The sequence below is a fragment of the Arachis ipaensis genome, chromosome B05, assembly GCF_000816755.2.
Source record: "Arachis ipaensis cultivar K30076 chromosome B05, Araip1.1, whole genome shotgun sequence".
Taxonomy (NCBI): Eukaryota; Viridiplantae; Streptophyta; class Magnoliopsida; order Fabales; family Fabaceae; genus Arachis; species Arachis ipaensis.
In genome coordinates this window covers 74,011,532-74,022,739 of record NC_029789.2, presented here as the reverse complement: position 1 = coordinate 74,022,739, position 11,208 = coordinate 74,011,532, and the positions used below count along the sequence as shown (strand labels likewise).

At 35.1% G+C, this 11,208-nt stretch overlaps 2 long non-coding RNA genes across 5 annotated transcripts; one reads left to right on the top strand and one right to left on the bottom strand.

The window, feature by feature from the left end:
- Window positions 330-2,618, bottom strand: LOC110272180. 4 transcript variants are annotated; one of them, XR_002363103.1, is made up of 6 exons: window positions 2,603-2,618; window positions 2,115-2,188; window positions 1,845-2,004; window positions 1,071-1,261; window positions 702-763; window positions 330-607 (listed from the first exon to the last, which is right to left on the bottom strand). It is a non-coding gene; the product is annotated as an uncharacterized LOC110272180 (long non-coding RNA). The 4 variants fall into 4 exon arrangements; XR_002363102.1 differs by lacking the exon at window positions 2,603-2,618 and adding an exon at window positions 1,375-1,528 and having other exon boundaries at window positions 2,115-2,571; XR_002363101.1 differs by lacking the exon at window positions 2,603-2,618 and having other exon boundaries at window positions 2,115-2,561.
- On the top strand, window positions 9,732-10,331 carry LOC107641903. Its single transcript, XR_001620499.2, has 3 exons — window positions 9,732-9,787; window positions 9,900-10,155; window positions 10,263-10,331. It is a non-coding gene; the product is annotated as an uncharacterized LOC107641903 (long non-coding RNA).

Sequence of the window (11,208 nt, the reverse complement as noted above, 5' to 3'; positions counted from 1 at the left end):
GTATATAATTTTTAGCGGCCACTTTCTTGGCAATTTATATAGCCACCAAAAGTAATTCTAAAATTGCAATGTTATTCATTTTTAGCGGCCATTGTTATTGCCGCCAAAACTCATTTTACTGGCAATTTATATAACCACTAAAAATAATTCTAAAATTGTAATGTTATTCACTTTTACCGACCATTACTATTGCCGCTAAAATCTTAGGACTTTTTTTTAGTTATATTATACTCATTTTCTTAGAAGCAATGAACTACCTTTTTTAGAATCTCAATTATTTTTGCTAACAATTATTATTGTTATGAATAATATAAATATAGTGAAATTAATTACTACAAAATGAGATATTTTATTAAACTCAAAATATTAATAGATAAATTTCTCTTGAAAAGTAATAAATCATGTTACAAATCTAAACAACAAATAATACTACAAGCCTATAAACTCAAAATGAGATTCCAACAGAGTTGCCATCTCCCCTTCTATCTCAATGGTAAGATCCATCATCCTTTCCTGACGATCAAATTTTCCTCCACATTTCATGCATTTTATCTACAAAATATGAGGTGCATGTGTTTACTCTCCATAATTCATAAGGAAAAAGATCCTGCAACATCTGTAAATGTAAGATAAAATTGCACAAGACACAAAAGAACATATAAATATAAACAAAATAAATAGAAATTTATTCAAGAAAGAACCTTGTCACTGTGAAATAGCTTCTTAACATTTGGTTGAACCCTCGGTATTTTCTCCACCAGAACTGTTTTTATGTTACAAAACCAAACACAAATACATTTGGTAATATGAATGAATTATACATTGAAAGAGAGAATAATATATGTACTTTTGGCAAGAAAGTCAGTGGCTCCAGTGATGAGAATGGTCTTATCCTTAACGAAGTGGAATATGCTTCCCAACTCCATTATTGAAACAGAACAAAGAGAGCGAGAAAAATGTATAACACGACATGAAAATATGACATTATTTTCTCTGTTATATTCACTTATGTTTGATTAAACAGGTTTTAGCCTCAAATTTAAACATGAAAATTGATTAATAAAATTGACCTGTTGATGCTGCTTGAAGGAGACATCATAGCTAGAGACATTCTCTTGGCTGGGGTGCCAAGAGCTTGTGCTGGTGATGACTTTGGCTTTGGCTTTTTCGATGGAGTAGAATCAGTCTTGGTACAACTGAGTTGTAATTCTCGGTCTTGAAGCTTCAAGTTCTGTTTCTTGAGTGCAGAATTAGCAGCTTCCTGCAGTTAGACAACCCAATTTTAGTTAAAATTTATGAACAAGGTTCTAGAGGGCAGGGCTGGAAACAATTTTTGCTGCTTTTTACAGCAATATCATCTCATTCAATACTAACCTATTTTTTATTCATAAATCAACATTTTCAATCCTTCACAAGTGAATTCACCCTTCTTGTGGTACACACCCTTTTTGTGACAATGAGCAACAACATCTATAAGTTGTTGAAAGTAGGGCCTAAGATCATTTTTAGAAAGCATTCCCTGCTGAGCCTACAGAAAGGGTGTAACCGTACACACATCAAGCACAAAATTTTGACATATCAAGCTAATTTTCAAGATGAGTATAGCAGAACCAATCTCCAGCATATCCAATAGACAAATAGCATATAAATTCTTATCATTTTATCATATAATTCCCCTCCTATTACAAACTCAAGAATAAACACTGAATATTCTAATCAGGGTAATTAATCAAGGAAAACTCACGTTTGAGGCAAAGATGTGAAGTAATATGATCCAAGAAAGATTCATAATTGAAATATCTGAGCATGGCAAGTAATATGATCCAAAAAAGATTCATAACTACCTCGGTAATATAGTCAACAGCCTGCTCAACACTAGCTACTAATAGTCGCTCAATGCTTTGACCTCCACAAGTGGTTGCAACATGACAACCAATAGCTATTGCAATCTGAATTGCAGCAAAAGCTACTGCTCCTCCACCTCCCACTACTAATATCCTTTGTCTGTCGACGTTAACCAAAGGATATTAGTGAGTAAAACAAAAAGAGGTTTCAGCAAGATGAATTTAGAGGGTATAAGATGAAAACTTAAATTCATCCAATTGAAATCATACCCTTCAATTATTCTGGCAGTACTTTTTAGAGCACGCCAAGCCGTTAGTGCAGCAAAAGGTATTGCACTTGCTTCCTATGAGATAAAAAATATCAGCAAACATGCTTTCAATTTTTATATCTCTCGATTAGGAAGGGTAAAAAGGTTTCCAAGAAATAAGAACATTTTAGATGATATGTGGCTCACATTTTGAACAAATCAACATGACAGATCAAGAAGTTGGATATGTTTCCTGATTAACATAGACTACAAGAACTCCTAAAGAAACTAAATTTGATGTGAATTGAGCCTATAAAGCATGCAAATGTTTCATAATCTATAGGACATGGTAACACATTTTCAGAAGTTTCCTTCTAGCTGCAAATCTTAAAATAATTATGTTTTTCAGTGTACTGCTATTTTCATATTCAAAATTCAGTTACGATTAAGTCTTGATCATAAAGCATATTATAATATATTGATTAATTAATTAATTAATTAATTCAATACCAATAATATTGAGTTGGGCTTGCTTGGTAGTCATAGATCTTGGAAATAAAAAGGCAAAGATGAAATATTATTAGAATATAATTTAAGGGGATTTGAATTGAAATTTGATGGTGAAAGGAGAAACAAAAAGAAATAAACAATAGAAAAATAATGGAAATAGATCCATCAAGATATAGATAGATATGTGTATGTGCAGAAGAAATAATATAAAGAGTTTGGAGTGTGTTGTTTTCATACCATAAAATAAATAATAATGATTGATGATCTTTAATCTTCAAGGTAGAAAGTTGCTATCTAAGCTTAGACAAACTATGTATCCATCATCATCATAATAATCATCATCATCGCCCAAAAGAAAATTAAAGCTTTACCTTTTGCTTTCACAGTAGTAGGGATAGATTTTGGATTATTCACTCCCCATAGTTTTCAACTTCTTCTCTTGCTTCAATTTTTTCTTCTAAACTCTACCCCCTCTCTCTCTCTTTCTCTGTGCAACACCAAGTGAAAATTTTTAATTGTACATACAAATTGTACTTTAACTTCTTTTCTTTATTCCGTTTCTTCTGCAATTGCAGTTTCAAGTTTCAACCTTCCATAATAATCACATTCACATCACGTGTCCATGACTCGATTCTGATGCTGTATCCGATCCAACCATTACTATTTTCCACCTATTATTTCTCTATTAATAATACTTTAGATCAAGGCTGTTGATGTGAAAATTTTGGAAAAATGAATTTTCAAAACACCCAAATCTCACCGGCAAGTATACCGGGTCGCATCAAGTAGTAAAACTCACGTGAGTGAGGTCGATCCCACAGGGATTGATGGATCAAGCAACTTTAGTGGGTGATTAGTTTAGTCAAGCTAACATTGAAGTGAATTGTGTGAAATTATAACCAACAGAATTTTAAACGACAGGAAATTAAAGTTGCAGAATGTAAATGGGCAAAAACTTAAAGAACAAGCAATGTAAATTGCAGAAACTTAAATGACAAGAAATGTAAATTGCATGAAAAGTAAAGGGGGGTTGGGTGCTGAAAATTAAAGAAAGAAATGGATCCAAAGCAAGAAAAGTAAATTCAGATTTGCAGCAAGCTCAAAGTTAAAGTGTAGAATGTAAATGTGCAGGAAATGTAAATTGGAAGCAATGCAGTAGAAAGTAAAAATTGCAGAGAAGGAAATTGTAGCAGAAAAGTAAATCAGCAAGAAAACTCAAATCAATTGTGAAATCTAGAAAGACAAGTGAAGATCTCAGGGGCTCAATGAGACTAGAAAATAAGTCTAGATCTCAAGTCCCTCCTTGATCCAATAAAGAACAATTTACAAAAGAAATGAAGATGAAAGCAGTAAACAGAGTGTTGATTCAAATCCTTAATTCACTGAAATTTTGTAGAAGAAGAACAAGAGAAATCTCAAAGTGAGAATGAAACAGAATTCCTTCAATTCTCAACCCAAGATTCAAAACAAAGAGAAAAACTAAAGAGAGAGTTCTCTATTCCTAATGCTCCCTCGTGGAGCCAGCCTCCTTACAAAGATGATAAGGATGCCTTATATAGGCTTTTCCAAATAAAAATGAAAATGAAATTGAAATTAAAAACAAATTACAATTGAATGAAATTCCTAATCTAGCTTCTCTGTGTGCCTTTGAGTGATGGTAATGGGCTTAGCTTGCTTTTAATTTGAGGAAGAATGGATCTAGATGGCCGTGATGGAATTGGGATCATTCACGTTTGAGTCAACGTTACCAATGTCATGCCCACTATAGACTATTATATATGGTTGGAAAGCTCTGAATGTCAGCTTTCCAACGCAACTGAAATCTCCTCAGTTGGACATCTACAACTCAAGTTATGCTCCTTTGAAGAGGACAGGGTTGCTGGCTTTTGTGTGCAACGTTTGAGGCGACGTTTGCCTCAAACGTGGACGAAAACGCCAGGTTCTGGAGGCTCAAATGCATTGTCCACCCCATACTATTATATATTGTTGGAAATTCCTGAATGTCTACTTTCCAATGCCGTTGGAAGCGCATCAATTGGAGCTCCACAGCTCGAGTTATACTCCGTCGAAGGTGCAGAGGTCAGTTGGCCTCACTGCAGGTTGCCACCATGTTCGTTTATGCACATTTCGGGGCAATTTTTTCCCTCAATTTTAGTGTCCACCATGCAGTGCCATATATGCTTGGAAAGCTCTTGATTCCTAATTTCCATTGCTTTTTGAATCACCTCATTTGAAGCTCTGTAGCTCAAGTTATTCTTGTTGGAATTATACCCCTTCAGGCTGTGGGGAGCAACATTTCCCAAGGTATTCCTTAGCCAACGTTTGACCTCACGTTTGAGGCAAACGTTGGCGCAAACGTTGAGCTCCTGGGTGGTTGTGCTGATGAAGCTTCCTTGATTTGGTCATGGGCCACGCTTTTAAAAGCGTGGACTAAGGCTCCAAAGTGTGCTCCAACTTCAAAGTGTCCCCCAAAGCTCTTTTTTTTTTCTCCTTTTTAGCTTATTTTGTGCTTCTTTGCTTCTTTTTCTTCTTATTTCCTACAAAGTTTATCAAATCAAAAGATCAAAGCTTTTCTTTTCTTGACTCTCTAATCTTTGATGCTCAGAGCCTTGAGCTTTGAGGGAGTGCTTTTGCACTTTGAGCCTAACCTTGACTTCTAAGTGTTTTGATTTCAAGCATTTGGCTTGATACATAAACACCACAAGTACTTAACAAATAAATTGCCATTGGTACTCAGAGCCTTCAGCTTTCTCATTCTTTCCCTTTTTCTTTTCTTGCTTTAATTTGCATTTGCTTCTTCAAGGTTTTCATGATTTTAAAAGATTTCACAAAACGTGCTAGATGAAAACTTCAATTAAATAAAATCTAATGCAATTAAGCAACAATCAAACATACTAGCTTTCCAATACTTTTATGCACATGCTAAATTCTTCTTTAATGCCTTGTTTGTTTATGATCATGATGCTTGATTGCTTTTGAACTCACAAAACTCAAGTTGGTAGTCATAATGCCACAGCACCATGTTGTAATTTAGAAATCAAACTATGCCTTTTCATACACACATGCATACAGAGAGGGTAAAGACAATCATGTAGTTTATAGTGCTTGAAACAAATGAGAGGAAAAGGAACTTTACAACCTTGTAGTTCATCTTCTCTATTGTTGTCATTTTCCTCCCATTCTCCTCCTTTCCATACCAACTCAGAATGCTTGCTCATCCTCAAGCAACTATTAGAACCATGGCTATGGGGCTAAGATGGATTATGAATGTCTTACACAATGAAATGTTAGTAACACATGTGTTTCAAGCAAGCAAAATTAAAGATATGAGGGCACAGAGAAACAGAGACATTATTTTTGCAAATATAAGTTGGTGTGCATGATACATTGCATAAAAGTATAAGTGGCACACCAAACTTAGTGTGACTCTTTCTCTTGGAATTGATGCAAACATCCTGTAAAGATTGGAAGCAAATTTTTGTTGCATAGCAACACCAAACTTAGAATGCAACCATATGTCAATTTATTGAAATTTAAAAAACCAAAGAAAGAAAACAAAGCAGAGAAAAATATTATCTACGGTTGGGTTACCTCCCAACAAGTGCTCTTTTAGTGTCATTAGCTTGACATGTTATTTTTCACTTTCTTCCTCTTCTTCCAGTTTGTTAAGAGGAATGACCTTAAGGGAGGGAAGGATTCAGCTAGTGTCCCCTGTCTTGGCCTTTTCTCAGCAAGCTTCCTTTTGCAAATGACTTGATTGATCTTGCTTGCTGGATCAAGGATAGGATTGGTGCTCTTGCTAGTTGCCTTCACTTCTTTGATTTCAAGACATGATTGCTGTGTGATTATTGGAGTTTTGTATTCATCAAGAGTCTTTTGAATTGGTGGTTCCATGAACTCTTCCTTCATGTACTTCTCTGCCTCACTTGAGTGTAAATTTTCTGGAATGACTTCCTCACTTTCATGCTCCTCCACTCCTTTCTTTGCACCCAACATTTGACTTAATAGTTCTTTTATGGAGGAGGTTTGTTGTTCTTCCCAAGATTTCTTCATCTCTTCTTCATATTTTTCGATCACAGATTCAAGGGAAGTTTGTGAGGGTTGTGAATGTTCCTTTGTTACCTCAAGTGCAGTTCCATTTTCAACCACCTCATTCTTTATTGGAAGTTCACTTGATGCAGTGGCCTCCTCATCTTGCTCTTCCACTTTCTCCCTTGCACTTAACATTTGGTTTATCATCACTTCTATATTTTTGAATGAATTCTCTTGCTCGTTCAAGGATATTTGTGCCTCTCTCTCATATTTTTCAAACATGGTCTCAAGCTTTGAGAGGCTTTGGTTCATGGAAGTTTGTGTGGGTGGTGGGTTTTGACAGGGGCTTTCTGTTGAAGCATGGTCAAGTGATGATATCTTTGGATGAATATCATATGGAGCATTAAAATTCCCTTCCCAACCACCATTAGAATCATGACTAGCATCATTTTGTGGTGGAGGAAAATATCCCATATGGTTTTTTTGCTCATCTTGTGTCTCTGAAGCAAATCTCCATGGAATGGAGTGCTTAGAATTTGTATTTTCTTGGTGATATTCCCAGCAACCATTAAAGATTGGTGATGATGGGGGATATCCCATAAAATTTTGTTTGACCATAAGATGAGTTGAACTCGATTTGTATTTTGTAAACATCAATGAAAATTGAAAATCATGTCACAGAGAAAGAATTTCTTAGTGAGGCAATAGCTCAAACACCTTGCTATCAATTTAAAACAGAGAACAAAAACAAAGAAAATACTTGATCTAGACTTCTCACCCACTTAATCATTGTTGATCTAAATCAATCCCCAGCAACGGCGCCAAAAACTTGATGTGAAAATTTTGGAAAAACGAATTTCCAAAACACCCAAATCTCACCGGTAAGTATACCGGGTCGCATCAAGTAGTAAAACTCACGTGAGTGAGGTCGATCCCACAAGGATTGATGGATCAAGAAACTTTAGTGGGTGATTAGTTTAGTCAAGCTAACATTGAAGTGAATTGTGTGAAATTGTAACCAACAGAATTTTAAATGACAGGAAATTAAAGTTGCAGAATGTAAATGGGCAAAAACTTAAAGAACAAGCAATGTAAATTGCAGAAACTTAAATGACAAGAAATGTAAATTGCATGAAAAGTAAAGGGGGGTTGGGTGCTGGAAATTAAAGAAAGCAATGGATCCAAGGCAAGAAAAGTAAATTTAGATTTGCAGCAAGCTCAAAGTTAAAGTGTAGAATGTAAATGTGCAGGAAATGTAAATTGGAAGCAATGCAGTAGAAAGTAAAAATTGCAGAGAAGGAAATTGTAACAGAAAAGTAAATCAGCAAGAAAACTCAAATCAATTGTGAAATCTAGAAAGACAAGTGAAGATCTCAAGGGCTTAATGAGACTAGAAAATAAGTCTAGATCTCAAGTCCCTCCTTGATCCAATAAAGAACAATTTGCAAAAGAAATGAAGATGAAAGCAGTAAACAGAGTGTTGATTCAAATCCTTAATTCACTGAAATTTTGTAGAAGAAGAACAAGAGAAATCTCAAAGTGAGAATGAAACAAAATTCCTTCAATTCTCAACCCAAGATTCAAAACAAAGAGAAAAACTAAAGAGAGAGTTATTTATTCCTAATGCTCCCTCGTGGAGCCAGCCTCCTTACAAAGATGATAAGGATGCCTTATATAGGCTTTTCCAAATGAAAATGAAAATGAAATTGAAATTAAAAGCAAATTACAATTGAATGAAATTCCTAATCTAGCTTCTCTGTGTGCCTTTGAGTGATGGTAATGGGCTTAGCTTGCTTTTAATTTGAGGAAGAATGGATCTGGATGGCCGTGATGGAATTGGGATCATTCACGTTTAAGTCAACGTTACCAATGTCATGCCCACTATAGACTATTATATAAGGTTGGAAAGCTCTGAATGTCAGCTTTCCAACGCAACTGGAATCACCTCAATTGGACATCTACAACTCAAGTTATGCTCCTTTGAAGAGGACAGGGTTGCTGGCTTTGGTGTGCAACGTTTGAGGCAACGTTTGCCTCAAACGTGGACGAAAACGCCAGGTTCTGGAGGCTCAAATGCATTTTCCACCCCATACTATTATATATTATTGGAAAGCCCTGAATGTCTACTTTCCAATGCCATTGGAAGCACATCAATTGAAGCTCCACAGCTCGAGTTATACTCTGTTGAAGGTGCAGAGGTCAGTTGGCCTCACTGCAGGTTGCCACCATGTTCGTTTATGCACATTTCGGGGCAGTTTTCTCCCTCAATTTTAGTGTCCACCATGCAGTGCCATATATGCTTGGAAAGCTCTTGATTCCTACTTTCCATTTCTATTTGAATCACCTCATTTGAAGCTCTGTAGCTCAAGTTATTCTTGTTGGAAGTATACCCCTTCAGGTTGTGGGGAGCAACATTTCCCAAGGTATTCCTTAGCCAACGTTTGACCTCACGTTTGAGGCAAACGTTGGCGCAAACGTTGAGCTCCTGGGTGGCTGTGCTGATGAAGCTTCCTTGATTTGGTCATGGGCCACGCTTTTAAAAGCGTGGCCTAAGGCTCCAAAGTGTGCTCCAACTTCAAAGTGTGCCCCAAAGCTCTTTTTTTTCTCCTTTTTAGCTTATTTTGTGCTTCTTTGCTTCTTTTTCTTCTTATTTCATACAAAGTTTATCAAATCAAAAGATCAAAGAAATATACCATTTAAGCACCAAAGAATGCAATATTTAAGCACTAATCATTAATTTCTTGTATGAAAAAGTATAGAAAAACATGATAAGATGACTTGTCATCAGCTGTAATAACTAATAACTCACATCTGAACTATTTTAGCTGAATTTTTTTATCTCCTAAGTATTATTGTTATAAAAGATACTACTAATTATATATTCTGGTATGGAAAAAGATAAGAGTAGTTGCCGGTCATAACTACTATAACAAATATAATATAACACTTTTCATGTTCATTTGGTTGGATATAACTGCCACGTAGATGCAATCTTTCAAACCCCGTAAATTTAGTGCTTTACATTATCATGTTTGTATCTATATATACCTAACCATTGTTACTTATTCTTCATATCACTATCCGTTTTCCAAGGCTATCTATTACAATCTCAATCTCATTCTCCATCTACACCAATCTGCATTGATGCTTTTGGTACTTTTTAGTTTTTAGTGTTTACATTTGTTCATTTTCTTGATTATATTATGTATGTTTTTATTGTTCTAATTAAGTCTCATAGGTTTTTTTTTTCTTGATTTCTCTGCAGCTAATTTCTATATACACACTTATTCAAGAAATTAAAGGGAAAAAATGTTGGGAATTTTCAAGGAGAAGTTGGTGAATGCATCAAAGGAGCTTAATAGCCCTGCTTCTTTGAATTCATCAAACAATAAGCCTAAGCTTTCTCATGAAATCCTTCACAATTTCATGTCCAACAATTCCTCCAATGCTTTCTGCATGAACTTTGGACATCATGCTTTACTAGCTTATTCCCCTCTAAACCAGCCCTCCGTTCATCAAAGGTATGTCTCAAAAAAAGAAGAGAAATTACTACCTTTAAAAAATTCATGGCAAGACATAATGATTTAGGATGTGTATGTTTGTTTCAACTTATGTTGCATTGTGACAGGTTGTTTAGTGGTGTGGACAACATATACTGTGTGTTCTTGGGGAGCCTGCACAACCTTAGCATGCTGAACAAGCAATATGTAATAACTAATTAATAACTCACTTGTATGTTGTTGTCACTAGTTATAAAGTAAATAAAAATTGTACATCTAAATAGTTTTGAAATAAAGTAAATAAACAAATAAAATTTATTCAAAAGCTTCCATCAACTGAAACTAAGGTCTCGCCATCTCTCATAGATTGACCCGTTCCCAACTGATCTGTTGAAGTGGAAGTTCTCATGCAAGACACTAGAAAGAACCAAATAATTAACATACTGAACTTGCCTACAAGTCGCTAATGAATATGAGCTATTAATAGCAAGTAAGAAGAGAATTTTGGAGAATAAGAACATAAATCAATAACCTCCAATAATGCATATTTATTTGTGTCATTTTGTTGCGAAGAACCTCTTATTTTAAAAATGAATTCCACCAACATGCACCAACGAACATTTAAGCTTTTCAAATGCAAATACCAGCATTTCGTGTGATTAGGGAAAATGATTTCAAGCTTATCGCAATGTCTAATATCAACAGAAATGAGACTTGGAAATGAATCCGCACTGACTTTGTCTTCATGTGGCCATATGTCTTTTAAAATCTCCATTTGACTCAACTGGATTTCCCCTAACTCAGGAACGATACAAACCTGTTTTGATGTAATAAAAAGTCATTATTCAATAAGAGTCAGGTAAACAATGATGAACATTAGCAAATAAAATGCATGATTGGTGAGTAAATAATAAAATTATAATAAATAACTTACTTTATGTTCACCTTTTTGTAAAACCGTGAGTATAGCCCTGTTTATGGTTACGAATTTACGATTTTACTGTGACTATAGCTTATATATGGTTGTCCTATTTTGAAACCGTGACCATAATTTACTCTATGGTTACTCTTGTT